The sequence below is a fragment of the Myotis brandtii genome, unplaced genomic scaffold (assembly GCF_000412655.1).
Source record: "Myotis brandtii unplaced genomic scaffold, ASM41265v1 scaffold299, whole genome shotgun sequence".
Taxonomy (NCBI): domain Eukaryota; kingdom Metazoa; phylum Chordata; class Mammalia; order Chiroptera; family Vespertilionidae; genus Myotis; species Myotis brandtii.
Genome location: NW_005361430.1, coordinates 831429 through 844766, shown reverse-complemented (window position 1 = coordinate 844766; position 13338 = coordinate 831429). Strand labels below are relative to the sequence as shown.

General features: G+C 41.6%; 1 protein-coding gene across 1 annotated transcript in view; it reads right to left on the bottom strand.

Annotated features, from left to right (window-relative positions):
• The window catches only part of LDHB (lactate dehydrogenase B), a 20769-nt gene extending 20408 nt beyond the window's left edge, over nt 1-361 (bottom strand). The window contains exon 1 of the mRNA XM_005869567.2: nt 245-361. The gene's annotated coding sequence lies outside the window, so the exon portion shown is untranslated. The remainder of the gene's footprint in view (nt 1-244) is intronic.
• Nucleotides 362-13338: the final 12977 nt, after the last annotated feature.

Below are 13338 nucleotides of genomic sequence, written 5' to 3'. Positions count from 1 at the left end.
CGGCCAAAGCTGGGGCTCGGCCGCACCGCCTCGGCTCCACCTTGCTCCCCGCGTGGAAGTCACGACCCGCAGCCTCGAACCCACGGGCTGAGCCAGGACTGGAGTCCGGATGCTCAGGGCTGAAGGCCGTAGAGGACATCCTCCTGCTCAGTTCCTCCCTCACTCTTGCAACACAAGGACTCCCCTGTCTGACGCTCCCGGGTGGCCTTTGAGTCAGGATCGAGGATATGGAGCTGAAACCTACCAGGAGAGACAAGGCTGCTCAGATGGGAGGAAGAGTCGCGCCAAGAAAACAGTTTCAGCTGCGAGCGTCTGCTCGGGCGCAGGCTCTGCAAGGAGGAGGAAGAGGCGGGCCCGCCCCTCTGCAGCCTCCCAGCTTTCTCCATTGTGATTGGAAACCTGAGCACCGCCCACCCCTCCCCTCCGCTCGCTCAATCCCCTTCAAGGACAAGGGCTCAAGTATGCACATGCCCTCCTCCTCCCCAAAACAGCAGGTCACCTTCTGGTGGCTAAGGCGGCCCCGCTCCCCGCCGGCGTGACCGCAGTCAGAGGCCGCATGATGTCGGAAACCAAGCTTCGCCTCTTCAAGACTTTCACGCTCTCGTTTCATCCAAATAGAAATAAAATTCAATTTCGCTTTTCTGGTCAACTTTAGAAGACTACAGTTTCTAGCTAAGATGTTGAGGATGTGTTCCCCGGAATAGTGCTGGTGCTTCAGAATGTTTTCAAAATAAAGCAGAATTTTCCATTTTCTTCGACTCGGTTATAAAGCTCATTTGATGCAACAATTACAGGATTGTGTGTGTGTGTGTGTGTGTGTGTGTGTCTCCTCCCTCCCCACACCACCACCTAATTCAGCCAATGTGCCTGATTTCCTACTCGTTGCCTGAGGAATTGAGGCCTAGAGGCTGTTCTCTCCAGTTCTCTACTAATCTATAAGGTGCCACCAGTAAGGCTCGGTTTCTCTGTTAGTCCCTGGTAACTCCAAAGATGCAAGTTGCCATTCATCTCTGTGTCTTCAACACCCAGCTCAGTGCCTGGTACTTCCATACAGTGCTGGTGAGTGAGGGAGTGAATGAATGAATGAATGAGCAGTTGGAAGTATCCTGAAGGTAACAAATTCCTGGGCTCAAACCAGAGAGTGTGTGTGGCAGAGATTTTTATTCCTCTTGCCCTGGGAGGCTGTGTCCTCTGGGTGTCTGAAAAACATCGGTGCGTACCTCTTTAACTAGACCTGTCTCACTTGTGGAAGAAATGCTTCCTTGCTGTCTCCTACTGCGAGAGATAAGTCTTTGAAAGGTACCTCAGCTGAGCTTTGTCTTGATCAGGGTTCAGTCCTCAGGGTGATACTGAGAAGGAAATAGTCACACAGAGTGAACTATTGTACACTAGATTAGAGCTCACAGTGTTTTGCCTGGAGCTTAACCTGCAGGCAGGCCAGGTCCAGCAGAGCCAGTCAGAAATCAGAACTTGTCTACCTCCTCCCAGGGTGTCCTTGAGGTCGCCTGGGACTGCTTCTGGGAACCACGATGAGAGGCGAACACACACACATACACTCAGGCCGGGGCCAAGGGCTTCATTGTGTGAAGCCTCCCAATAGCCATTGACATCGCCCTTTCAGAGAACTGTGACCTCTGATTCTTTCTGGTGCCAAGGGCTCTTGTTCTGTTGTTATAAACACTTCTTTTCTTCTGCTGGAGACCCTGAAGGAGATAAGTAGTTTTTCTGTGTCCTGGCCCAACACACTTAAAATGTTATTTTTACCAAATAAAAGATAAGAAAATCAAATAGAATAAAAGTGCTTACTATAAAATACACAGCCCTTGCCCCTTCCCTCTCAGGCCCCGTCTGGATCCTCAGAGATGACTCCTCTTGACTACTTGAATTGCAGGCCTTAAGGGCAGCTGCTCTTTCCCTTCATTCCTTGTACTCATTGAAAATATGGTTGAGTAACTAATCCTTTAAAGCACATAAGTTTGAAAGGTGGAAAGTGTTTTCCTTGAGATTTTAAACTGAAAATCCCTGGGATTCTCTTGCCTGAAGTTTTCTTAGAGTTCTATGTATAAAGCAATACACATCTAGGAATTTGTTTTATATAATAAAATTGTTTTTATTTGTTACATGCCTTTATTTTTATTATGTTTATATATTAATTGCATATATTTATATTATACATCTATATTTTATTAATCCTCACCCAAGAATATTTTTTTCCATTGACTTTTTTGGGACAGTTGGAGGGAGGGAAAGGGGTGGGGAGAGAGAAACATTGATGTGAGAGAGACACATCAATTGGTTTTCTCCTGCACAGGTGCCTGACCGTGGCCGGGATCAACTTGCATCCCAGGTTTGTGCCCTTGACCTGAAATTGAATCCTCGACCCATTGGTTCACGGCCCATACTCTAACCATTTTACAACACAGGCCATATTAATTGCATGTATCATATGCATGTAATACATCAACAGCATGTGATACATGCAATTACATGAATTATTTTACTTGTATTAACTCATTTAATCATCATTTCAAGCCTATAAGACACTCCTATTATCTTCATTTTACAGGTGTGGAAACTGAGGCACAAAGGCCTAATAATCTGTCCAAGATAACACAGCTAGTAAGCAAACTTTTATTTATTCTTTTTAAATATTTTTATTGATTTCAGAGAGAGGAAAGGAGAGGGAGAGAGAGATTGAAACATCAATGATGAGAGAGAATCATTGATCGGCTGCCTCCTGCACACCCCCTACTGGGGTTCGAGCCCACACTCAGGTATGTGTCTTTAACCGGAATCGAACCCAGGACCCTTCAGTCCACAGACTGACACTCTATCCACTGAGCCAAACCGGATAGGTCGTAAGCAAACTTTTAAAATTTGAGGATCATTCTTAAATTAGATGTATACATATCTCTTTCCTTTTTAAAAATATTACTTTAAAGATTATAAGAAGTCAGGAAGTTTATAAAAAACTTTCCGAAATGCAAAGGTTTATTTAACTGTTCCTATATTTTTAGACATTAGACTTTTTACTATGGTAAATAACATTGAAAAAATATCCTTGTACAGAGTCATCCTCTACATTTTTATTCTTCTTTAGGGTCCCTGAAAGAGAAATTGCAGGGCCAAAGAATATGGGCATTTTATTTCTCAGACAGGTTGGACCCTTTCATGATTCCCCAACCATGTCTGTCTTAAGATTTTATATTTGCCAGTTTGTAAGATGAAAATGTTATTTTGTTCTAAATTTACATAACTTTGATTATTAGTAAAGATCTGTACCTTACATCTTTTAAATGTTAATAGAACACACACGTTTTTCTTTTCTTTTTTTCACTTTCCATTTTTTGCTCATCTACTAGAATCACATTTATTTTGTTTTGTTTTCTTCTTAGCAACTGTCACCTTACCTTTGAAAACAGCTAGGAGCTTCCTGACCCTCTCTCACCCCTTCTTCCCCTTAGATTGTAGCTTCTCAAGGGAAGAACCTGTCTGAAACTTAAAACAACCGAAAAGAAATAACAATTGAAAGACGGCAGGCATAAGAGAAACCAAGTGATGACTTTCGAGCCTTTTTTTTTTTTACCTTTGTGCATTTTTTAAAAATATATTTTATTGATTTTTTACAGAGAGGAAGGGAGAGAGATAGAGAGTTAGAAACATCGATGAGAGAGAAATATCACCAGCTGCCTCCTGCACACCCCCTACTGGGGATGTGCCCGCAACCAAGGTACATGCCCTTGACTGGAATCCAACCTGGGACCCTTGAGTCCGCAGGCCGACGCTCTATCCACTGAGCCAAACCAGTCAGGGCTGTGCATTTTTTAAAATTTTTTATTGATTAAGGTATTACATATGTCTCCTTTTCCCCCCATTGCCCCCTAATGCCAGGGGTCTTTCCCAGCACCTGGAAGGGTTCAAGAATCTGGAGAAGGCACTGCGCATAAATTAAAGAGACTAGAAATATATAATATAAATTTGTAATCCACGGGGGAGCCAGAGGAAGCTTAGCTGTAGTAGCTAAATTCTCTCTATCTCCGGACCCAGGGCTCTTTATTAACACAAATTGCCCTAAAGCAAAGCAGATATACATATCAAAAGGTAAGGTTTGGAATACAGTAGGCATTGTCAGGTTGGGGGGACCTGCCTTCGGCTGTCAGGTAGCAGGCAATAATATATGCAAATCTTTAGGTTTGGGGAAATGCTTTCAGCTATTCCAGCAGCAGGTAATATGTAGATATTCAGCCCTGCTGAATAAGCCCCAAGTTCCATCAACCTTTTGATGAAACTTCTTGCATTTATGACATGCTGGAATTAGCCTCCAGCAGATGTGTGTGGTGGCCCTGCCCTCTGTAGTGTCATCTTTGTTTTTAAGATTTTTGAATTGATTTTTTTTTCAAGAGAGAGGAGAGGAGAGGGAGAGAGAGAGAAACATCAATGTGAGAGTAAGACATCCATTGACAGTTTTTTAATCCACTCATCTGCTGATGGGCACTTAGGCTGTTTCCAAATCTTAGCCATTGTAAATTGTGCTGCTATGAACACAGGGGTGCATATATCCTTTCTGATTGGTGTTTCTTTCTTGGGACATAGTCCTAGAAGTGGGATTGAGCCTCTTCTCTGTACTTTTTCAGGTGTATGTGACATTGTATTTACTCAGACCAACAGGTAGAGTCTGTTAGCTTATCTGTGAACTACAAAATTGTAGAGGCTCATCTTTCATCTCTGTATTATCAGTGCCTAAGACAATTTAAAGCATATTATAGAAGACTAGAGGCCCAGGGCATGGATTCATGCACTGGTGGGGGGCCGTGGCCTGCGGGGATCGGCCCACTGTGGGAGTGCCATTCATCTAGGTCAGCCAAGCAGCTGTGGACCTGCCCTCTGAGCAGCTGCTCCCCCTGTAGGAGCGTCGCTCATCCCGGTCAGCTGAGCGGGGCTTCCACTGTGGGAGTGCACTGACCACCGGGGGCAGCTCTTGCATTGAGCATCTGCCCCGTGATGGTCAGTGCATATCATAGCGACTGGTCGGCCAGTCGTTCTGCCATTTGGTCGCTGGGCTTTTATATATATACAGAAGCCTTTTATTTTGATGTAGTCCCATCTGTTTATTTTATTTTTAGTTTAAATTGCCCTAGGAGCAGTATCAGTGAAGAAATTGTTTTGGTATATGTCTGAGATTTTGCTGCCTGTGGATTCCTCTAGTATTTTTTTAATTTTTTATTTTTTTTATTAGTTAAGGTATTAAAAATTTGTCCTCATCCCCCCCTTAACCTCCAACCTCCCCCCCTTCGCACACTCATGCTCCCATCCCCCTGTTGTCCATGTCCATTGGTTTGGCTTATATACATGTATACAAGTCCTTCGGTTGATCTCTTCCCCTTACCCCCGCCCTCCCCTACTTTCCTTCTGGGGATTGATAGCCTGATCACTGTTTCTCAGTCTTTGGATCTGCCGTTTTCTTCTTCTTTGATGTTTTAGAAAACTTTCCCTTTGCATTCCTAAGCCCTCTTTCTAGACAAGGGTTTTGAGCAATAGATGTTTACTGGGCTTTCCAAATCCTCCTAAACTCAAGTAGATGATTTCCACATCAGGGCAACCTGAGACTTGTGTCTCTACTTTGAATATTCCAGCAGGGTGAGGAGGAAAGGTCATGTAAGGGCATTCTCCTACAGTTACAATTGCACCAAGATATAAACCTGTAAAGCACAGAGCAAGAATCTGTATGGCTCGTTGTCACATTTCCACATTCCTGGCATGCAGTAACCATTCAGTAAATACTTGATGGATAAAATTTGCATCTTTCACTGTGCTATTAACACTTTCTTGAATTCCTCTCTTTTCAGTGTCTTACAGTGTTGGCCTTTAAAGTGTCCAGAGTGCAAAATTTGCTATTAGTTTGATGTTTTGAAATCTCCTGTTATTAATTCATCCCCGTTATATCGACCGAATGATTGTGTTCCTCCAAAATTCATATGTTGACACCTAATTCCCAATGTGGTGATGTTTAGAAATGACGCGTGGGGGAGGAGGGAGGTGATTAGCATGAGCATGGAGCCCTCATGAATGTGACTTGTGTCTTAATAAAAGACACCCCAGAGAGCTCCCTTGCCCCATCTGCCATGTGAGGGGGACACTCATCAGACACTGGATCCTGGACTTCCCAGTCTCTGGAACTATGAGTAATAAATTTCTGTTGTTTATAAAGGACCCAGTCTATAGTGCTCTGTTATAGCAGGCCAATCCAAGACAATCCTTAATTGATCTTTCTTGGGGTTGGTTATTATCTTCCAGCATCTGTTCTTAATATTGGTGCTTACAAGACTCAGTGTGATGCCAGCCTCTCACCTCCCTTTACCCAGGCTGCTCGGGCCATTAACACCATTCCAATGGCATCAATCATTTCTTACCTTTGATCTCCAACTCCTGCTCACACCTCTCTCTGAGCCTCAGGCCTCTATTTCCAGCCATCTCCTGGATAGATTTGCCTGCAACCTCTACAGGCATTTCAGACTCTGCCTGTCCAGGAGGAAATGCCTTCAGAGTGTCCTTTTTCTTCCTTCCAGCAGCCGTCAGAGATTGAGAATATTTTAGCCACAGCAAATACTTGCTCTTGAATGTATGTCTTAAAATGTAATGAGAAATATTTTTGTATGCCTATACTATAAATATGGCCAATTGTGTTTGCTTTTGGGGAGGAAATTGAGAATCTGGGTGGTAAGAAAAGTTACTTTTCACTGTATATCTTTTAGTAGCTTTTAAAATTTTATATTATAACATGTATATTTATTTAAATAATGATAATGAAACATGTCAGGAAAGGAGATGAGGAATGTTTACTATAAAAATTCACTTATCAAAAACTGACCTCACTGCACCCAGAAGCGGCTGCCCCATTTTCTTTCAGGGCATGCTTCGCTGAAAGGGAGAGTGAAGGTGGGATAATTTATTCATGGGTACAAGCTCCTTTTAAACAAACCTGTTCAAAGGCAGTGATAGTGTTTCATTCTGAAAACAAGTTTAAGGGTGTCTGAAACCTAAACATTCATTCATTCATTCATTCATTCATTCAAAACACTTCGAGTTTCAGGCACCACGTTAAGACCTCAAGACACAAAGTTAAATAACTCATAGTTCCTGGGCTTGAATTCCTTAAAGTGTAGAGATTGTGAAATGATGTGCTAATGAGCAGAGGATATTTGGAGCATCTGGCCTCGCCTGTGAGTATAGAGGGTTTAGGGCCTATGCAGTCAGGGCAGGCTTCCTGAAAAATGGAAGTCTGTTCTCACTCCTAAGACTGACTTGAAGAAACCTCATCTCAGCCTTAGGAGAGGAGAAGAATGAGAGGAAGAGAGGCATTCAGAGGAAGACACTGTGACACGGGATGGCCTATGGTTAGCTATGGAGCAACACATAATTTTGAGTTGTCAGAGTATGAAGTACAAGGTTTTAGACTCATCATCTTCCTTACTTAATTCAGGAACTCAGGCCATGTGTCTGTGTTTAAAACGGGGAATGTTCATGGTTCCCAACATTCCACATTTCCTGCAAAGTGTTAGTTTACCTTCTACACTGCCTAAAAGCCTATTCATTGATGTAAGGCTTCCTAACCTTTCAGAAGAACCATAAAACCTATACATTTTTTAATGTAAAATTGTGCATACATGCACCTGTGTGTTTTTCCAAGGAAGCGAGTGCAGGTATCTTTCTCATCAATAGTTTCCAAAAGACATTCTCTCTCTCTCGCTCTCTCTCTCTCTCACACACACACACACACACACACACACACACACACACACCATACTCAAAACATGAATACTTCTTTAGTTATAAGCTTTTAAACTAAAAGTTGTCAACTCTGCAGACAACTCTGGCAGAGTTGAAGGAACTCTCAGACATTTATTGCAGCAGTACCCAAACACTGGGCAATCCATGCCCATGAGTGAAAACTACTTCACCCATCTGACATCTCCAGCTATTACATTTCTGATGGCTCCATATTGGGTGATAGGACTTCCAGGGTGCACAGAATATACTATTTTTATACCTACCAGCTACTGCACAAATCCATGTAAACCGTTGACTCTGAAGGTGTTTAAGAGGTAGAACTGTATGGTCCCACAGAACCCCTCATTTAAAAAAAATAAGTTTTTATGATTTCAGAGAGGAATAGAGAGATAGAAATATCAATGGTGAGAAGGAATCATTAACTGGCTGGCTGCCTCCTGCACACTCCCTACTGGGTTTCGAGCCTGAAACCTGGGCATGTGTCCTGACTGGGATTCAAACCATGACCTACGGGTTCATAGGTCCAGCTCAACCACCAACCCACACTGGCCAGGCCCCTCTTTGATTTTCAGAGTCACAGTCCCCCCTTGCTGCCTGGGAGTTTGCTATGTAATTATTTCGTGTATAATTATGTGTGGAGCTATAAAAACTCAGTTCGTTAGCATGTATTTAAAAGTAAATATGTAATCTTGCAGCAGAACTCTGATACATGAATTAGGCCAGAAGTTGTGTTTCTTCCTGCCTAGACCAAACTTAGTTTCTTACAATGCTATCTTTTACAAAGTCTTTTGTTTGTTAGTTTGAGGAAGTGATAGAACCATTTCTAATGGAAATTTGTATTTTTTTGCCTATGTAAACCGTTGACTCTGAAGGTGTTTAAGAGGTAGAACTGTATGGTCCCACAGAACCCCTCATTTAAAAAAAATAAGTTTTTATGATTTCAGAGAGGAATAGAGAGATAGAAATATCAATGGTGAGAAGGAATCATTAACTGGCTGGCTGCCTCCTGCACACTCCCTACTGGGGTTCGAGCCTGAAACCTGGGCATGTGTCCTGACTGGGATTCAAACCATGACCTACGGGTTCATAGGTCCAGCTCAACCACCAACCCACACTGGCCAGGCCCCTCTTTGATTTTCAGAGTCACAGTCCCCCCTTGCTGCCTGGGAGTTTGCTATGTAATTATTTCGTGTATAATTATGTGTGGAGCTATAAAAACTCAGTTCGTTAGCATGTATTTAAAAGTAAATATGTAATCTTGCAGCAGAACTCTGATACATGAATTAGGCCAGAAGTTGTGTTTCTTCCTGCCTAGACCAAATTTAGTTTCTTACAATGCTATCTTTTAAAAAGTCTCTTGTTTGTTAGTTTGAGGAAGTGACAGAACCATTTCTAATGGAAATTTGTATTTTTTTTGCCGGACATGGTGCACCTACAGGGAAGGATAAATGAGAATGTGTTATCTTACGGAAATAACAAGTCTGGTTATTTCTTCAATTAATTGATTCTTATGTTCTTCCTTTACTCAGCCAGTAAGTTATGTGAGAGTGCTTCAAGTTTATTATGATTTTACTTGTCCTGCAATGAAATTTTACAGAAAGAAAAGAACACAAAAGATAGGTTTAATTTTAAAAGATACCATATATAAAAGGGGGAATATAATTGATTTTATTTTCATTAACCAACACTTTCTCTTCTTTGGTAAAATCGTCCTTTCCTCATTGCTTGCCCATATTTATGACACATATTAACTACCAATCTAATTTCTGTCCTCTTCCAAAGAACCCCAAGAATAAAAGATCCTTTTATTGATTTTTGAAATGTTTTTCTGTCCTTTATGTGCAGTATAGTGATTAAGAACTGGGTGTCCAGAGTTCTTAAACAGTATGCAGATGATTGAAGAAAGTAGAAGAGATCACATTTTTAAAATATGTTTTTATTGATTTTAAAGAGAGAAAGGAAGGGAGAGGAAGAGAGAAAGAAAAACATCAATGAGCAAGAACCATTGATGGGCTGCCTCCTGCATGCCCACTACTGGGGATTCAGCCCACAACCTGGGCTTCTGCCCTGACTGGGAATTGAACTGGTGACCTCTTGCTGCATGGAATGATGCTCAACCAACTGAGCCACACAAGTCAGGGTCTGAGATCACATTTTAAATCTCAATTTTGCCATTAACTATCTGTGTGGCCTTAAGAAAATGTTGTCTTCACTCTAATATTCACTTTGTGTTATCTGCAAATAAGAGTTTTTGTGAGGATTTCATAAATGGGGATGAATTACAACCATTTGCTAGTTATGTTTATTCTACATCGTTTTCTGCTTCCATCTGTTACCAGTATGCAGACGATTGATACATTTTAAAATATGATATGAATCTATGGTGTTAGAAGTCAAGAGAGTGGTGATTGTTAGGTTCGTGATGCAGGAAACAAAAGAGAATCAAGCCGGTCAGAAAAGGGAAAAGAGAAGGTTTTAATCCACGTTCTCGGGTGAGACCCATGGGCCCCAAAGGCGGGGTCAGTGGATTCGCGCCAACAGGGAGGGAGGCATTTCTTTTTTATACAGGTGTTTGGTGAGGGGCCCGGCATGAGTTGAGGAAGTTCCAGCAGCCATAGCTGTAGTTAACTTGTGGCTCTCGATAATGCTCTTAAACACTGCCACCTACTGGAACTTCTTTAGAATGTGTTGCACAACGCTCAAGTAGAACTCCCATTTTTTGTATTTATGTACTGTTACTCTTAAGTTGAAAATTGTTGATGTTTTTCTTATCTTCTCAGCGTTGCTAAGAGGCTGAGTTTTGGACTGAGACAGATCTCATTCAATCAGATCTGGCCACTTGCTGATTTCGTGGTTTAGGTGAATTTCTCAATTTTTCTAAACCTCAGTTCACTCATCTATAAATTGGAACATTATGAACATCTGAGAGCTAATCCATGTAAGGCATTCGTGTATAGTATGCATTTAATAAATTATAGTTATTTATAGAAACCGTGATTATGTCTTGAAGGTTTAAATTAGCTATATTGAGGAATGCACTTGGGATCCTACTCCAGGTTCCTTAGATTGTTGATTATTTTTTTTAATAGCTTCTGAAACGGGATTTTTGGACTGGAACCCGAATTCTTTGTCTGCCGGAATCAAAGAATGAATCCACGGACAGAAAGTGGTATAGCAAAGGTGGAGATTTATTGAAGAACAAGGACAGACTCCCACATGGGGAGAGTGAAAGAGTCCCACAGAATGGACTCCCAAGTAGGGAGGAGGAAAGGGTCCCACTGAGTTCCTTTTCCCTATGGCTTATAAAGACTGCAGATCCTGGTGCCTTGATCTCCCCTCTGATTGGTCATTAGTCTCTTGACTGGTTACTATAGTAACTCCTGGGCTCTCCTCCTTCCTTGTTGTTTTCCCATTCCCTTTGGGCTTTCTTCTTCTCCTTCTGGATAAAGGGCTTCCCTCTCTTTATTTTGTAAATATAGACCTTTTGCTGTTCCCAGCTCCCTCATTCTATGGAAATGTACCTGTTTCAGCTTTTCAGCTTCCCTATGGAAATATACCTTTGCTGCTCTGCAGCCCTGTGCTTCCTCCATGGTCCCCCCTTAATTGACAACATTTCTAAAAATTTCCTAAACCTGTCCTGTTTTGCCCCTAAAGTTCCTGTTTCACTTCTGCAAGGCCAATATGCAGCCATAAAAGGGAATATTGATGGGGGAGCACCAGGGAGAAAGCATTGAAGAGGCAGCTATGAAGCAGTTATAATGTGTAAGAAACCTGTTGTTAGTGCCATCCAAAGACCTTAGGGTTGACATCTTTTCTAGGAATCAGATACAGGCAGCTAACATAGCAACATTTTGCTCAAGGCAAAAAAATGACTTTTCTCTTTTTTAAAAATATATTTTTATTGATTTCAGAAAGGAAGGGAGAGGGAGAGAGAGATAGAAAATCAATGATGTCTGGATAAAGGGCTCCCTTCTCTTTATTTTGTAAATATAGACCTTTTGCTGTTCCCAGCTCCCTCATTCTATGGAAATGCACCTGTTTCAGCTTTTCAGCTTCCCTATGGAAATATACCTTTGCTGCTCTGCAGCCCTGTGCTTCCTCCATGGTCCCCCCTTAATTGACAACATTTCTAAAAATTTCCTAAACCTGTCCTGTTTTGCCCCTAAAGTTCCTGTTTCACTTCTGCAAGGCCAATATGCAGCCATAAAAGGGAAGGTTGATGGGGGAGCACCAGGGAGAAAGCAATAAAGAGGCAGCTATGAAGCAGTTATAATGTGTAAGAAGCCTGTTGTTAGTACCATCCAAAGACCCTAGGGTTGACATCTTTTCTAGGAATCAGAAACAGGCAGCTAAGGCAGCAACATTTTGCTCAAGGCAAAAAAATGACTTCTCTTTTATTAAAAAATATTTTTATTGATTTCAGAAAGGAAGGGAGAGGGAGAGAGAGATAGAAACATCAATGATGACAGAGAATCATTGATTGGCTGCCTCTTGCACACCCCCTATGGGGATGGAGCCCACAATCCAGGCATGTGTCCTTGACTGGAATTGAACCTGGGACCCTTCAGTCTGAAGTCCGGCACTCTATCCACTAAGCCAAGTCTGCCAGGGCAAGGACTTTTCTTTATGCTCAGAGAACACTCAGATAATAAACATGATTATTTTACCTGCAGAAGAAATGGCACAAATAGTGAAGATGAGTTTTAGAAAGCTTTTCAGTGTTTAGCAAACAGATTAGTCATAAGGAAGGACTGGCTTGAATTCATGTGGAGGAAAAAAAAAATAGAAAAGTCTGCAGGAAGAGATGGTAAAAAGCTAAAACCAAAAGTTGGGAGCTTAAATTTAAAGAAATGACAATTTGTTCTTGATACTGTCTCTTTTCAGGATGAAAATATATTTTAGCTTGAATTGCTTTATTGATTGGCCAGGTTGTGTTACATGAATTTTTCCATTGCTGTTTGGTGGACATTTTTGGAGTCCTTAGTTGTCTCACTGTAAAATGGAATGACCACTGGGATCTCACAGAGTTGTTGTGAGAATAAATTAGATCATGCAAGGAAATGCCTTTTGTCAGTTGTGCAGTCTCTTATTTGGTTTTAAATCTCCTCTCTGATAAACATAGCCTGTGATGGGACACTGGAAAACTAATCATGGCACAGATATACCGGTGAACTCGCTTGACTAAGACTCTCCATTTTATTCATATTCCTGAGAGAGTAGGTTTGGTTAACAGTCTGAATATTTAAAATCATCTCTCATTGTAAAATACAGTAATTCTTGCATTATTATTTATTAATTATTGTATTTTTATTATAAACCTACTTTTGCCCATTCCTGTATAAGAAAAAGCAGATTTAATTCAATTCATTTTTTAGACTTTAATTCATCTCTTTTTTTAAAAAAAAAATCTTTACTGCCCTAGCCAGTTGCTCAGTGTTAGAGCGTCACCTGTGGACTGAAGGGTCCCGGGTTCAATTCTGGTCAAGGGCACATGCCCAGGTTGCGGGCTCGATCCCCAGTAGGGGGTTCAGCTCCTTTCCTCTCTGAAAT